Source organism: Crinia signifera, chromosome 7, assembly GCF_055691185.1.
Source record: "Crinia signifera chromosome 7, ASM5569118v1, whole genome shotgun sequence".
Taxonomy (NCBI): Eukaryota; Metazoa; Chordata; class Amphibia; order Anura; family Myobatrachidae; genus Crinia; species Crinia signifera.
The window spans coordinates 104,833,288-104,847,613 of NC_139223.1; the positions used below are offsets into that span (position 1 = coordinate 104,833,288).

At 40.9% G+C, this 14,326-nt stretch overlaps 20 non-coding genes across 20 annotated transcripts; all 20 read right to left on the bottom strand.

Annotated features, from left to right (window-relative positions):
* Positions 1–329: 329 nt before the first annotated feature.
* LOC146024124 (5S ribosomal RNA) lies at positions 330–448 on the bottom strand. The gene has a single exon (XR_014453516.1). It is a non-coding gene; the product is annotated as a 5S ribosomal RNA (ribosomal RNA).
* Positions 449–788: 340 nt separating this feature from the next.
* LOC146023029 (5S ribosomal RNA) lies at positions 789–907 on the bottom strand. The gene has a single exon (XR_014452461.1). It is a non-coding gene; the product is annotated as a 5S ribosomal RNA (ribosomal RNA).
* A 344-nt stretch (positions 908–1,251) lies between these two features.
* LOC146022952 (5S ribosomal RNA) lies at positions 1,252–1,370 on the bottom strand. Its single transcript, XR_014452386.1, has one exon. It is a non-coding gene; the product is annotated as a 5S ribosomal RNA (ribosomal RNA).
* Positions 1,371–1,714: 344 nt separating this feature from the next.
* Positions 1,715–1,833, bottom strand: LOC146021523 (5S ribosomal RNA). Its single transcript, XR_014451005.1, has one exon. It is a non-coding gene; the product is annotated as a 5S ribosomal RNA (ribosomal RNA).
* Positions 1,834–2,178: 345 nt separating this feature from the next.
* On the bottom strand, positions 2,179–2,297 carry LOC146024125 (5S ribosomal RNA). Its single transcript, XR_014453517.1, has one exon. It is a non-coding gene; the product is annotated as a 5S ribosomal RNA (ribosomal RNA).
* A 340-nt stretch (positions 2,298–2,637) lies between these two features.
* Positions 2,638–2,756, bottom strand: LOC146024300 (5S ribosomal RNA). The gene has a single exon (XR_014453685.1). It is a non-coding gene; the product is annotated as a 5S ribosomal RNA (ribosomal RNA).
* Positions 2,757–3,100: 344 nt separating this feature from the next.
* On the bottom strand, positions 3,101–3,219 carry LOC146022371 (5S ribosomal RNA). The gene has a single exon (XR_014451830.1). It is a non-coding gene; the product is annotated as a 5S ribosomal RNA (ribosomal RNA).
* Positions 3,220–3,565: 346 nt separating this feature from the next.
* Positions 3,566–3,684, bottom strand: LOC146021747 (5S ribosomal RNA). Its single transcript, XR_014451224.1, has one exon. It is a non-coding gene; the product is annotated as a 5S ribosomal RNA (ribosomal RNA).
* A 347-nt stretch (positions 3,685–4,031) lies between these two features.
* LOC146023030 (5S ribosomal RNA) lies at positions 4,032–4,150 on the bottom strand. The gene has a single exon (XR_014452462.1). It is a non-coding gene; the product is annotated as a 5S ribosomal RNA (ribosomal RNA).
* A 344-nt stretch (positions 4,151–4,494) lies between these two features.
* Positions 4,495–4,613, bottom strand: LOC146021615 (5S ribosomal RNA). The gene has a single exon (XR_014451094.1). It is a non-coding gene; the product is annotated as a 5S ribosomal RNA (ribosomal RNA).
* A 346-nt stretch (positions 4,614–4,959) lies between these two features.
* LOC146021748 (5S ribosomal RNA) lies at positions 4,960–5,078 on the bottom strand. Its single transcript, XR_014451225.1, has one exon. It is a non-coding gene; the product is annotated as a 5S ribosomal RNA (ribosomal RNA).
* Positions 5,079–5,424: 346 nt separating this feature from the next.
* On the bottom strand, positions 5,425–5,543 carry LOC146023031 (5S ribosomal RNA). Its single transcript, XR_014452463.1, has one exon. It is a non-coding gene; the product is annotated as a 5S ribosomal RNA (ribosomal RNA).
* A 344-nt stretch (positions 5,544–5,887) lies between these two features.
* On the bottom strand, positions 5,888–6,006 carry LOC146022383 (5S ribosomal RNA). The gene has a single exon (XR_014451841.1). It is a non-coding gene; the product is annotated as a 5S ribosomal RNA (ribosomal RNA).
* A 346-nt stretch (positions 6,007–6,352) lies between these two features.
* Positions 6,353–6,471, bottom strand: LOC146021749 (5S ribosomal RNA). The gene has a single exon (XR_014451226.1). It is a non-coding gene; the product is annotated as a 5S ribosomal RNA (ribosomal RNA).
* Positions 6,472–6,817: 346 nt separating this feature from the next.
* On the bottom strand, positions 6,818–6,936 carry LOC146023032 (5S ribosomal RNA). Its single transcript, XR_014452464.1, has one exon. It is a non-coding gene; the product is annotated as a 5S ribosomal RNA (ribosomal RNA).
* A 344-nt stretch (positions 6,937–7,280) lies between these two features.
* On the bottom strand, positions 7,281–7,399 carry LOC146025583 (5S ribosomal RNA). The gene has a single exon (XR_014454240.1). It is a non-coding gene; the product is annotated as a 5S ribosomal RNA (ribosomal RNA).
* Positions 7,400–7,744: 345 nt separating this feature from the next.
* On the bottom strand, positions 7,745–7,863 carry LOC146021535 (5S ribosomal RNA). Its single transcript, XR_014451016.1, has one exon. It is a non-coding gene; the product is annotated as a 5S ribosomal RNA (ribosomal RNA).
* Positions 7,864–8,209: 346 nt separating this feature from the next.
* On the bottom strand, positions 8,210–8,328 carry LOC146021751 (5S ribosomal RNA). Its single transcript, XR_014451228.1, has one exon. It is a non-coding gene; the product is annotated as a 5S ribosomal RNA (ribosomal RNA).
* A 347-nt stretch (positions 8,329–8,675) lies between these two features.
* LOC146022395 (5S ribosomal RNA) lies at positions 8,676–8,794 on the bottom strand. The gene has a single exon (XR_014451853.1). It is a non-coding gene; the product is annotated as a 5S ribosomal RNA (ribosomal RNA).
* Positions 8,795–9,139: 345 nt separating this feature from the next.
* LOC146021752 (5S ribosomal RNA) lies at positions 9,140–9,258 on the bottom strand. The gene has a single exon (XR_014451229.1). It is a non-coding gene; the product is annotated as a 5S ribosomal RNA (ribosomal RNA).
* Positions 9,259–14,326: the final 5,068 nt, after the last annotated feature.

Genomic DNA, 14,326 nt, shown 5'->3' on the forward strand with positions numbered 1-14,326 from the left:
TTTGCCCTCTTCTACTTCTATCACCAGGTAAGCTAATAAAAAAGTTTCGTAACTGTTTTTGCTTACTGAAAAAAATCATGTGTTGGCAATGTAAAAAGACCTACAGGACATGATATTAGCAGGGGATCTTAAATTAAACTACTAAAGAGGCTCAACACTGTTTAGCTGCCAAAAGCAGTTGGAATTGGGCCTAAACAGTGTGGTAAGTCTTTAGGTGATGGCTATTGTGTATGTTTGACCTCTTCTAAATGTCTGTGCTGGCAATAAAAAGAAAAAGTTTCCAATTTAAATAGATAGAGAATAAAAACAATTTGCCAGTAATGTGAAAAAACCTACAGCAACTGGTGTTCCCATGTGGTCTCCCACCCAAGTACTAACCAGGCCCAACACTGCTTAGCTTCCAAGATCAGACGAGATTGGGCCTATCCAATGTGGTATGGCTGTAGGTGAGATACATGCACTTTTTTGCCCTCTTCTACTTCTATCACCAGGTAAGCTAATAAAAAAGTTTCCTAACTGTTTTGGCTTAATGAAAAAAATCATGTTTTGGTAATGTAAAAAGACCTACAGGACATGATATTAGCAGGGGATCTTAAATGAAACTACTAAAGCGGCTCATACACTGTTTAGCTGCCAAAAGCAGTTGGAATTGGGCCTAAACAGTGTGGTAAGTCTTTAGGTGATGGCTATTGTGTCTGTTTGACCTCTTCCAAATGTCTGTACTGGCAATAAAAAGTTTCCAATTTAAATAGCTAGAGAATAAAAACAATTTACCAGTAATGTGAAAAAACCTACAGCACCAGGTGTTCCCATGTGGTCTCCCACCCAAGTACTAACCAGGCCCAACACTGCTTAGCTTCCAAGATCAGATGAGATTGGGCCTATCCAATGTGGTATGGCTGTAGTTGAGATACATGCTCTTTTTTGCCCTCTTCTCTTCTATCACCAGGTAAGCTAATAAAAAAGCTTCCTAACTGTTTTTGCTTACTGAAAAAAATCATGTGTTGGTAATGTAAAAAGACCTACAGCACATGATATTAGCAGGGGATCTTAAATTAAACTACTAAAGAGGCTCAACACTGTTTAGCTGCCAAAAGCAGTTGGAATTGGGCCTAAACAGTGTGGTAAGTCTTTAGGTGATGGCTATTGTGTCTGTTTGACCTCTTACAAATGTCTCTACAGGCAATAAAAAGAAAAAGTTTCCAATTTAAATAGCTAGAGAATAAAAACAATTTGCCAGTAATGTGAAAAAACCTACAGCACCAGGTGTTCCCATGTGGTCTCCCACCCAAGTACTAACCAGGCCCATCACTGCTTAGCTTCCAAGATCAGACGAGATTGGGCCTATCCAATGTGGTATGGCTGTAGGTGAGATACATACTCTTTTTTGCCCTCTTCTCTTCTATCACCAGGTAAGCTAATAAAAAAGCTTCCTAACTGTTTTTGCTTACTGAAAAAAATCATGTGTTGGTAATGTAAAAAGACCTACAGGACATGATATTAGCAGGGGATCTTAAATTAAACTACTAAAGAGGCTCAACACTGTTTAGCTGCCAAAAGCAGTTGGAATTGGGCCTAAACAGTGTGGTAAGTCTTTAGGTGATGGCTATTGTGTCTGTTTGACCTCTTACAAATGTCTCTACAGGCAATAAAAAGAAAAAGTTTCCAATTTAAATAGCTAGAGAATAAAAACAATTTGCCAGTAATGTGAAAAAACCTACAGCACCTGGTGTTCCCATGTGGTCTCCCACCCAAGTACTAACCAGGCCCAACACTGCTTAGCTTCCAAGATCAGATGAGATTGGGCATATCCAATGTGGTATGGCTGTAGGTGAGATACAGGCCCTTTTTTGCCCTCTTCTACTTCTATCACCAGGTAAGCTAATAAAAAAGTTTCGTAACTGTTTTTGCTTACTGAAAAAAATCATGTGTTGGCAATGTAAAAAGACCTACAGGACATGATATTAGCAGGGGATCTTAAATTAAACTACTAAAGAGGCTCAACACTGTTTAGCTGCCAAAAGCAGTTGGAATTGGGCCTAAACAGTGTGGTAAGTCTTTAGGTGATGGCTATTGTGTATGTTTGACCTCTTCTAAATGTCTGTGCTGGCAATAAAAAGAAAAAGTTTCCAATTTAAATAGATAGAGAATAAAAACAATTTGCCAGTAATGTGAAAAAACCTACAGCAACTGGTGTTCCCATGTGGTCTCCCACCCAAGTACTAACCAGGCCCAACACTGCTTAGCTTCCAAGATCAGACGAGATTGGGCCTATCCAATGTGGTATGGCTGTAGGTGAGATACATGCACTTTTTTGCCCTCTTCTACTTCTATCACCAGGTAAGCTAATAAAAAAGTTTCCTAACTGTTTTGGCTTAATGAAAAAAATCATGTTTTGGTAATGTAAAAAGACCTACAGGACATGATATTAGCAGGGGATCTTAAATGAAACTACTAAAGCGGCTCATACACTGTTTAGCTGCCAAAAGCAGTTGGAATTGGGCCTAAACAGTGTGGTAAGTCTTTAGGTGATGGCTATTGTGTCTGTTTGACCTCTTCCAAATGTCTGTACTGGCAATAAAAAGTTTCCAATTTAAATAGCTAGAGAATAAAAACAATTTACCAGTAATGTGAAAAAACCTACAGCACCAGGTGTTCCCATGTGGTCTCCCACCCAAGTAATAACCAGGCCCAACACTGCTTAGCTTCCAAGATCAGATGAGATTGGGCCTATCCAATGTGGTATGGCTGTAGTTGAGATACATGCTCTTTTTTGCCCTCTTCTCTTCTATCACCAGGTAAGCTAATAAAAAAGCTTCCTAACTGTTTTTGCTTACTGAAAAAAATCATGTGTTGGTAATGTAAAAAGACCTACAGGACATGATATTAGCAGGGGATCTTAAATTAAACTACTAAAGAGGCTCAACACTGTTTAGCTGCCAAAAGCAGTTGGAATTGGGCCTAAACAGTGTGGTAAGTCTTTAGGTGATGGCTATTGTGTCTGTTTGACCTCTTACAAATGTCTCTACAGGCAATAAAAAGAAAAAGTTTCCAATTTAAATAGCTAGAGAATAAAAACAATTTGCCAGTAATGTGAAAAAACCTACAGCACCTGGTGTTCCCATGTGGTCTCCCACCCAAGTACTAACCAGGCCCAACACTGCTTAGCTTCCAAGATCAGACGAGATTGGGCATATCCAATGTGGTATGGCTGTAGGTGAGATACCAGCACTTTTTTGCCCTCTTCTACTTCTATCACCAGGTAAGCTAATAAAAAAGTTTCGTAACTGTTTTTGCTTACTGAAAAAAATCATGTGTTGGCAATGTAAAAAGACCTACAGGACATGATATTAGCAGGGGATCTTAAATTAAACTACTAAAGAGGCTCAACACTGTTTAGCTGCCAAAAGCAGTTGGAATTGGGCCTAAACAGTGTGGTAAGTCTTTAGGTGATGGCTATTGTGTATGTTTGACCTCTTCTAAATGTCTGTGCTGGCAATAAAAAGAAAAAGTTTCCAATTTAAATTGATAGAGAATAAAAACAATTTGCCAGTAATGTGAAAAAAACCTACAGCACCTGGTGTTCCCATGTGGTCTCCCACCCAAGTACTAACCAGGCCCAACACTGCTTAGCTTCCAAGATCAGACGAGATTGGGCCTATCCAATGTGGTATGGCTGTAGGTGAGATACATGCACTTTTTTGCCCTCTTCTACTTCTATCACCAGGTAAGCTAATAAAAAAGTTTCCTAACTGTTTTGGCTTAATGAAAAAAATCATGTTTTGGTAATGTAAAAAGACCTACAGGACATGATATTAGCAGGGGATCTAAAATGAAACTACTAAAGAGGCTCATACACTGTTTAGCTGCCAAAAGCAGTTGGAATTGGGCCTAAACAGTGTGGTTAGTCTTTAGGTGATGGCTATTGTGTCTGTTTGACCTCTTCCAAATGTCTGTACTGGCAATAAAAAGAAAAAGTTTCCAATTTAAATAGCTAGAGAATAAAAACAATTTGCAAGTAATGTGAAAAAAACCTACAGCACCAGGTGTTCCCATGTGGTCTCCCACCCAAGTACTAACCAGGCCCAACACTGCTTAGCTTCCAAGATCAGATGAGATTGGGCCTATCCAATGTGGTATGGCTGTAGTTGAGATACATGCTCTTTTTTGCCATCTTCTCTTCTATCACCAGGTAAGCTAATAAAAAAGCTTCCTAACTGTTTTTGCTTACTGAAAAAAATCATGTGTTGGTAATGTAAAAAGACCTACAGGACATGATATTAGCAGGGGATCTTAAATTAAACTACTAAAGAGGCTCAACACTGTTTAGCTGCCAAAAGCAGTTGGAATTGGGCCTAAACAGTGTGGTAAGTCTTTAGGTGATGGCTATTGTGTCTGTTTGACCTCTTACAAATGTCTCTACAGGCAATAAAAAGAAAAAGTTTCCAATTTAAATAGCTAGAGAATAAAAACAATTTGCCAGTAATGTGAAAAAACCTACAGCACCTGGTGTTCCCATGTGGTCTCCCACCCAAGTACTAACCAGGCCCAACACTGCTTAGCTTCCAAGATCAGACGAGATTGGGCATTTCCAATGTGGTATGGCTGTAGGTGAGATACCAGCACTTTTTTGCCCTCTTCTACTTCTATCACCAGGTAAGCTAATAAAAAAGTTTCGTAACTGTTTTTGCTTACTGAAAAAAATCATGTGTTGGCAATGTAAAAAGACCTACAGGACATGATATTAGCAGGGGATCTTAAATTAAACTACTAAAGAGGCTCAACACTGTTTAGCTGCCAAAAGCAGTTGGAATTGGGCCTAAACAGTGTGGTAAGTCTTTAGGTGATGGCTATTGTGTATGTTTGACCTCTTCTAAATGTCTGTGCTGGCAATAAAAAGAAAAAGTTTCCAATTTAAATTGATAGAGAATAAAAACAATTTGCCAGTAATGTGAAAAAAACCTACAGCACCTGGTGTTCCCATGTGGTCTCCCACCCAAGTACTAACCAGGCCCAACACTGCTTAGCTTCCAAGATCAGACGAGATTGGGCCTATCCAATGTGGTATGGCTGTAGGTGAGATACATGCACTTTTTTGCCCTCTTCTACTTCTATCACCAGGTAAGCTAATAAAAAAGTTTCCTAACTGTTTTGGCTTAATGAAAAAAATCATGTTTTGGTAATGTAAAAAGACCTACAGGACATGATATTAGCAGGGGATCTAAAATGAAACTACTAAAGAGGCTCATACACTGTTTAGCTGCCAAAAGCAGTTGGAATTGGGCCTAAACAGTGTGGTTAGTCTTTAGGTGATGGCTATTGTGTCTGTTTGACCTCTTCCAAATGTCTGTACTGGCAATAAAAAGAAAAAGTTTCCAATTTAAATAGCTAGAGAATAAAAACAATTTGCAAGTAATGTGAAAAAACCTACAGCACCAGGTGTTCCCATGTGGTCTCCCACCCAAGTACTAACCAGGCCCAACACTGCTTAGCTTCCAAGATCAGATGAGATTGGGCCTATCCAATGTGGTATGGCTGTAGTTGAGATACATGCTCTTTTTTGCCATCTTCTCTTCTATCACCAGGTAAGCTAATAAAAAAGCTTCCTAACTGTTTTTGCTTACTGAAAAAAATCATGTGTTGGTAATGTAAAAAGACCTACAGGACATGATATTAGCAGGGGATCTTAAATTAAACTACTAAAGAGGCTCAACACTGTTTAGCTGCCAAAAGCAGTTGGAATTGGGCCTAAACAGTGTGGTAAGTCTTTAGGTGATGGCTATTGTGTCTGTTTGACCTCTTACAAATGTCTCTACAGGCAATAAAAAGAAAAAGTTTCCAATTTAAATAGCTAGAGAATAAAAACAATTTGCCAGTAATGTGAAAAAACCTACAGCACCTGGTGTTCCCATGTGGTCTCCCACCCAAGTACTAACCAGGCCCAACACTGCTTAGCTTCCAAGATCAGACGAGATTGGGCATATCCAATGTGGTATGGCTGTAGGTGAGATACCAGCACTTTTTTGCCCTCTTCTACTTCTATCACCAGGTAAGCTAATAAAAAAGTTTCGTAACTGTTTTTGCTTACTGAAAAAAATCATGTGTTGGCAATGTAAAAAGACCTACAGGACATGATATTAGCAGGGGATCTTAAATTAAACTACTAAAGAGGCTCAACACTGTTTAGCTGCCAAAAGCAGTTGGAATTGGGCCTAAACAGTGTGGTAAGTCTTTAGGTGATGGCTATTGTGTATGTTTGACCTCTTCTAAATGTCTGTGCTGGCAATAAAAAGAAAAAGTTTCCAATTTAAATTGATAGAGAATAAAAACAATTTGCCAGTAATGTGAAAAAAACCTACAGCACCTGGTGTTCCCATGTGGTCTCCCACCCAAGTACTAACCAGGCCCAACACTGCTTAGCTTCCAAGATCAGACGAGATTGGGCCTATCCAATGTGGTATGGCTGTAGGTGAGATACATGCACTTTTTTGCCCTCTTCTACTTCTATCACCAGGTAAGCTAATAAAAAAGTTTCCTAACTGTTTTGGCTTAATGAAAAAAATCATGTTTTGGTAATGTAAAAAGACCTACAGGACATGATATTAGCAGGGGATCTAAAATGAAACTACTAAAGAGGCTCATACACTGTTTAGCTGCCAAAAGCAGTTGGAATTGGGCCTAAACAGTGTGGTTAGTCTTTAGGTGATGGCTATTGTGTCTGTTTGACCTCTTCCAAATGTCTGTACTGGCAATAAAAAGAAAAAGTTTCCAATTTAAATAGCTAGAGAATAAAAACAATTTGCAAGTAATGTGAAAAAACCTACAGCACCAGGTGTTCCCATGTGGTCTCCCACCCAAGTACTAACCAGGCCCAACACTGCTTAGCTTCCAAGATCAGATGAGATTGGGCCTATCCAATGTGGTATGGCTGTAGTTGAGATACATGCTCTTTTTTGCCATCTTCTCTTCTATCACCAGGTAAGCTAATAAAAAAGCTTCCTAACTGTTTTTGCTTACTGAAAAAAATCATGTGTTGGTAATGTAAAAAGACCTACAGGACATGATATTAGCAGGGGATCTTAAATTAAACTACTAAAGAGGCTCAACACTGTTTAGCTGCCAAAAGCAGTTGGAATTGGGCCTAAACAGTGTGGTAAGTCTTTAGGTGATGGCTATTGTGTCTGTTTGACCTCTTACAAATGTCTCTACAGGCAATAAAAAGAAAAAGTTTCCAATTTAAATAGCTAGAGAATAAAAACAATTTGCCAGTAATGTGAAAAAACCTACAGCACCTGGTGCTCCCATGTGGTCTCCCACCCAAGTACTAACCAGGCCCAACACTGCTTAGCTTCCAAGATCAGACGAGATTGGGCATATCCAATGTGGTATGGCTGTAGGTGAGATACCAACACTTTTTTGCCCTCTTCTACTTCTATCACCAGGTAAGCTAATAAAAAAGTTTCGTAACTGTTTTTGCTTACTGAAAAAAATCATGTGTTGGCAATGTAAAAAGACCTACAGGACATGATATTAGCAGGGGATCTTAAATTAAACTACTAAAGAGGCTCAACACTGTTTAGCTGCCAAAAGCAGTTGGAATTGGGCCTAAACAGTGTGGTAAGTCTTTAGGTGATGGCTATTGTGTCTGTTTGACCTCTTACAAATGTCTCTACAGGCAATAAAAAGAAAAAGTTTCCAATTTAAATAGCTAGAGAATAAAAACAATTTGCCAGTAATGTGAAAAAACCTACAGCACCTGGTGTTCCCATGTGGTCTCCCACCCAAGTACTAACCAGGCCCAACACTGCTTAGCTTCCAAGATCAGATGAGATTGGGCATATCCAATGTGGTATGGCTGTAGGTGAGATACAGGCCCTTTTTTGCCCTCTTCTACTTCTATCACCAGGTAAGCTAATAAAAAAGTTTCGTAACTGTTTTTGCTTACTGAAAAAAATCATGTGTTGGCAATGTAAAAAGACCTACAGGACATGATATTAGCAGGGGATCTTAAATTAAACTACTAAAGAGGCTCAACACTGTTTAGCTGCCAAAAGCAGTTGGAATTGGGCCTAAACAGTGTGGTAAGTCTTTAGGTGATGGCTATTGTGTATGTTTGACCTCTTCTAAATGTCTGTGCTGGCAATAAAAAGAAAAAGTTTCCAATTTAAATTGATAGAGAATAAAAACAATTTGCCAGTAATGGGAAAAAAACCTACAGCACCTGGTGTTCCCATGTGGTCTCCCACCCAAGTACTAACCAGGCCCAACACTGCTTAGCTTCCAAGATCAGACGAGATTGGGCCTATCCAATGTGGTATGGCTGTAGGTGAGATACATGCACTTTTTTGCCCTCTTCTACTTCTATCACCAGGTAAGCTAATAAAAAGGTTTCCTAACTGTTTTGGCTTAATGAAAAAAATCATGTTTTGGTAATGTAAAAAGACCTACAGGACATGATATTAGCAGGGGATCTAAAATGAAACTACTAAAGAGGCTCATACACTGTTTAGCTGCCAAAAGCAGTTGGAATTGGGCCTAAACAGTGTGGTAAGTCTTTAGGTGATGGCTATTGTGTATGTTTGACCTCTTCTAAATGTCTGTGCTGGCAATAAAAAGAAAAAGTTTCCAATTTAAATTGATAGAGAATAAAAACAATTTGCCAGTAATGTGAAAAAAACCTACAGCACCTGGTGTTCCCATGTGGTCTCCCACCCAAGTACTAACCAGGCCCAACACTGCTTAGCTTCCAAGATCAGACGAGATTGGGCATATCCAATGTGGTATGGCTGTAGGTGAGATACCGGCACTTTTTTGCCCTCTTCTACTTCTATCACCAGGTAAGCTAATAAAAAAGTTTCATAACTGTTTTTGCTTACTGAAAAAAATCATGTGTTGGCAATGTAAAAAGACCTACAGGACATGATATTAGCAGGGGATCTTAAATTAAACTACTAAAGAGGCTCAACACTGTTTAGCTGCCAAAAGCAGTTGGAATTGGGCCTAAACAGTGTGGTAAGTCTTTAGGTGATGGCTATTGTGTATGTTTGACCTCTTCTAAATGTCTGTGCTGGCAATAAAAAGAAAAAGTTTCCAATTTAAATAGATAGAGAATAAAAACAATTTGCCAGTAATGTGAAAAAACCTACAGCACCTGGTGTTCCCATGTGGTCTCCCACCCAAGTACTAACCAGGCCCAACACTGCTTAGCTTCCAAGATCAGACGAGATTGGGCCTATCCAATGTGGTATGGCTGTAGGTGAGATACATGCACTTTTTTGCCCTCTTCTACTTCTATTACCAGGTAAGCTAATAAAAAATGTTAATGGTGATTAAAATATAACCAGAGTGACGATAAGTGAAAAGCGTTGGTTACGTAATAAGTCCGCAACCAACGTACCCTTTATACCTAACTACGTGCGAACAAAGCGTAGCGCAGCGTAGCGTACCTTTTATTGTATTATGTATACCAAGAACCAATACCTTATTCAGAGATTCCTTCGCAGTACTTTGTCTCTAATCTGCGAATATACCTTATCGGACTGTGTCCGCAATATACCTTATCGCTATTATGCGAATAAACAGACACGACCACTGAATAGGAATAAGGAGATTAGAACTCCGTAAAAGGTTTGTATTTAAGTCCCTAATGGACAAAAGGGGGTTACAGAAATAAGAATAAACAGGTATAACAGGTGATACAATATACTAACAATGAATACTAAACAGACTCTGCTAAGGGGAGAGAAAAACAGATACAAGACACAATCAGCCAATCAATACAATAAGGATAAATACCGTTAATGCAACCGTTTACCCGTCTCATCAAATATGCGAAGCGCAGTCCGGTCAGAGCTCACTATCGTTCAGGAATGAACTATAGTCCGGTAGGAAGGTCCAGGGAAAGTAGATGTGCCGAAGAGACTTTGGCTGCTCTGGGTCGCCTATCTTATAGGGTCAGAAAGGGGAGGTCAAAGGCCGTTCTCATTGGTCAGGGGTCGAATGTCCGGTCCACTGTGATTGGAGGTTAGACGCTGTACCTGGTCTGACCAGGTGCAGGGGAGTGAACTTTAAGAGTCCTTTGTTCTGTGGTTTCGGCGTCAGCAGTGATAAGAACTGGTTTCATCTAGTTTCCTTGTTACATTCTTTCAACAGAGACTGTCCCTGGATTATGGATTATGTCCATAACTATCGGGCAGTGTGTATTGCGAAATATTCGCAATGACCGGAATGCTTCGCATAATGAACTGAACAGAACGGTACTAAACACGATACAGATAGATGTATGCAGGGCTAACTAAGCTATGTGTGGCGTTCTAAACCTTTAACTATATTTTACTTAGGGTCAGTATGTGTTTATGAATTTATGTGTGATAGTATGGCTACTCTTCTGGTCCACTTTGCCACGCATACTCGGGTATGGAAACTTTATTTGCGCAACTCTGCGAACCAAAATGGCGGCCATACTATCCTAAAATGGCGTGTGTGTAACTCGACTTCCATAGTCCACCCTTTAACAGTAATTACAAAACTGTTACAATACAAAACATTTCACACGAAAATACAGAAATTCATAATCCTAACAGAGAAATTGGGATACATGAATTAAACATATAAGGGGAGTAAACCATCTGCTCTCGGCCGATCCAGGATCATGGATAAACGATGGGCCGCATTTATCGAACAACCTACTCAGGGTCACGAAGGATAATGTACAATTTTGGGATAAAAATAAAAACAGGGGTGGTTACAACATATACACGTTCACAAATATGGTTTCTTTAAAGGGAGGTGGTTTCGATTTTAGGGTCATATACCAAACCCTGGTCTTCCTCTGTATCTCTCGTTCTTACACTCATGATTTCGGTACGTTTTGTCTTTCCCTGGGTCACCACCTTTAAACATTTGAACAATAGCACAAAGACTATGATGGCACCACCGATACAGAGAAGGAGTTTTCCTATGCTAGCTATGATCCCTTGCGCCCATTCTCCTAAACCAGAGAACCAGTGCATTGGATTCAACCAGGAGGTCCATTCACTAATTTTGTTACCTATTTCTGCCAGGCTGATATTATGTTCCCTTCTAAATTCCCATTTAAGCTGAAGAATCTCATCCATCCGATGATCGATGATTTCTTCTGGGTCTTCAGTATTGTTGGTGATATATGTACAACACTTCACCCCAAACTGGGTAGAGAGGGTGACACAATATCCTCCTGTCATAGCTGTCAGATAGTTCAGCACCATCCGATGTTGGACTAGCTCTCTTTTATATGCTTGCAACTCCTTCCCAGTGTATCTAAAGGTGTCATCATAAATCTCTGTGATGTTATCTACCAAGCTGGCCAATGCTTGTATATATTTAAAATTTATGACTCCTCTGGCGGTATGGGTGATATCTAAAGCAATGAGGAGTTGGATACCGAACGACTCGTGTATCATTTCAGAAGCTAGGGGTTCTTTCTTGATTGTTAAATCCCTTTTATGGATTTGGTCATAATGGGTATGAGTGTAAGGAGGAGAAATACCTCTGTGGATGTTCATCATCTCATCATGTGTGAGGGTCATCACTTCCGGTAACACTCTGCCTAGATAACAAATACCAACGTAGTTCATGGAGAGCCATTTGTACGCCCTCCTACCACAAATATAATAAACATCGTCAGGGAGAAAATAAGGGACAGAGTATTTCATGATTTTGTCACACATTATCCATAAGAACATCCCCGTCCCCTGTTCCCTGACTTGTTCCTCACAGATCTCTGGCTGTAGGGTTACATTACAGTAGCCGGCTGATACTCTGCCGGCCATCATTTTACTTCTCTTCACCGTGTAGACATATTTATAGTGTCTCCCACTGGTTCGGATTTTTAACAACAATTCTTTATCAATAGGCTCTCCATCTGGACGTTGGGAGTAAGTTATTGTCTGGTTATGCCATGTCACTTCCCAAGTACCAATCGCTCTGGAACTCGAGAAGTTCATACATACCAGGGATTTATCCACTTGGTATGGGTGTAATCTAAGACTAGGGGACCTGGTATACAGGTATCTCTTATCCAATGGCCTCCCCTTATTTAATACGCTTATCTCTGAAATGTTAAGCGGGTATGGGACTAGGCCTACACTACTCCTTTTATGTAGCACTTGTGAACACACCCAGCATTCTGTTTGGTTTAAAACCTTACCCACTAGTGAGTGGTAATCACTCAAGGGATGTCGGCCGGTAGTTGCCTTACTTGTCGACTGACATCGCTGGATGCATTCTTCTTCCATTTTAGGTTGACAATATCTACAGACACAGTACTCACCAGACAATAACTCATCACATAGCCCTTGAACTACGTTTCCCTCATACCTTTTACCTTCTCCTGTCATGGGCAAAGTGTCAAGCTGGTTTAGGGATTCTACCTCACCCATATCTGGGTCCATTATTACACTGTCAGAACTCCGCTCCGATCGCTCTAGGATGTGGCAGCCACCGAGTATCTTTGGGTGAATAAAAGAACACAGAAAGAAAACAAAGACATATATGCATAACTGTGAACCTTTTGCTTGGAGTCCTTCCATCATCTCTACCAGGGGACTTTTATTTTGCTCTGCTCTTAGACCTTTGTTCGCTCAGGTTGCTCGACCTTGGCTGCTTCTCAGTGTTCCCGAAACAATGCTTCTAGCGACACTTCTTCTCTCTCGCTCTCTGCACACTGGGACTCTGGGTTACTGGCTTTCTTGCAGTGGGACGAATGTATCCAAGTCTCTCTCTCTGCGACTTTAATTGATGTAGTGCTGGTCAACAAAACTTGGTACGGTCCTTCCCAACGGTCTATCAAACAACCTGAGCGTAAAAAATTTCGGATCATAACAAAGTCTCCTGGTTTAAGATTATGACAATTCTCTGTAGGCATATCAGGGTTCAGTAATTTCAGCTGCTTTTGTTGCTCCCTTAGCTGTTTGTTTAGCTTTAGGAGATACTGTACAGTTAGCTCATTGTTACATTTGAGATCATCCTGTGGGTCTATCATGATGTGTGGCTGCCGACCAAACAATATCTCGAAGGGGGACAAGTTGAGCGGAGTCCTGGGAGTGGTCCTAATGCTATACAACACAATAGGCAGTGCCTCTGGCCATAACAACCCTGTTTCAGCCATCACTTTACCCAATTTGTTCTTAATAGTACCATTCATTCTCTCAACTTTGGCGCTCGCCTGGGGACGATATGGAGTATGAAGTTTACTATTAATCCCCAGGAGTTTACACATGATTTGGAAGACCTCTCCTGTGAAATGAGTGCCTCTGTCACTCTCAATGACCTTTGGGATACCATACCTACAGACAAACTCCTGACATATTTTCTTTGCTGTAAAGGTAGCAGTGTTGGAGGCAGCGGGGAAAGCCTCCACCCAGCTAGAAAACATGTCAACACAAACTAATACATATTTCAAATTCCTACAGGGTGGTAACTGTATGAAGTCGATTTGTATTACCTGGAAAGGGCCTTCTGTAGGAGGGATGTGGGATGGCTCTGTTGGGATGGCTTTTCCAACGTTCTTCCTCAAACAGGTGAGGCATGACATTGCCACTCTACCTGCTTGAGAAGCGAACCCTGGTGCACACCAGTAGGCCTTTACCAGCTTGCACATACCTTCCTTCCCAAGATGTGTCAGCCCATGGGCCGCCTCGGCTAGACTAGGAAGGTATGCTCTGGGGGCCACTGGTTTCCCGTGTCCATCTCTCCAAAGTCCGGTAGACTCTTGGCCACATCCCTTCGACTTCCATACTGCTCTTTCCTGTGGGGAACACAAATTCTGCATGTCTATCAGTTTGGATGTGGATACTATGTTCAGTGTACAAAGGTTGGTAGGATGGGTGAAAATATTTACAGGGCATGCGGCCCTTTTCGCTGCCTCATCAGCGCGGCTGTTACCAAGTGACACCGGGTCCTTCTCTGATGTGTGAGCTTTGCACTTGATAACAGCCACTCTGTCTGGGAGCTGAATAGCTCCCAGAAGTCTCCTAATATATGTCGCATGCGCCACTGGTGTGCCAGCCGCCGTCATGAAATTTCGGAGGCGCCATAGGGCTCCAAAATCATGGACTACTCCGAAAGCATATCTGGAGTCGGTATATATGTTGACTGATTTTCCTTGGGCCAGTTCACATGCTCTGGTCAGTGCCACCAGTTCCGCTACTTGTGCTGAGTGAGGTGGTCCCAAGGGTTCAGCTTCCACAATACCTTCTCCATCTACTACTGCGTAGCCTGTGCACAGCTCTCCCGTGTCCGTCTGTCTATGACAGCTACCATCTGTGAATAAGGTTATGTCTACCTC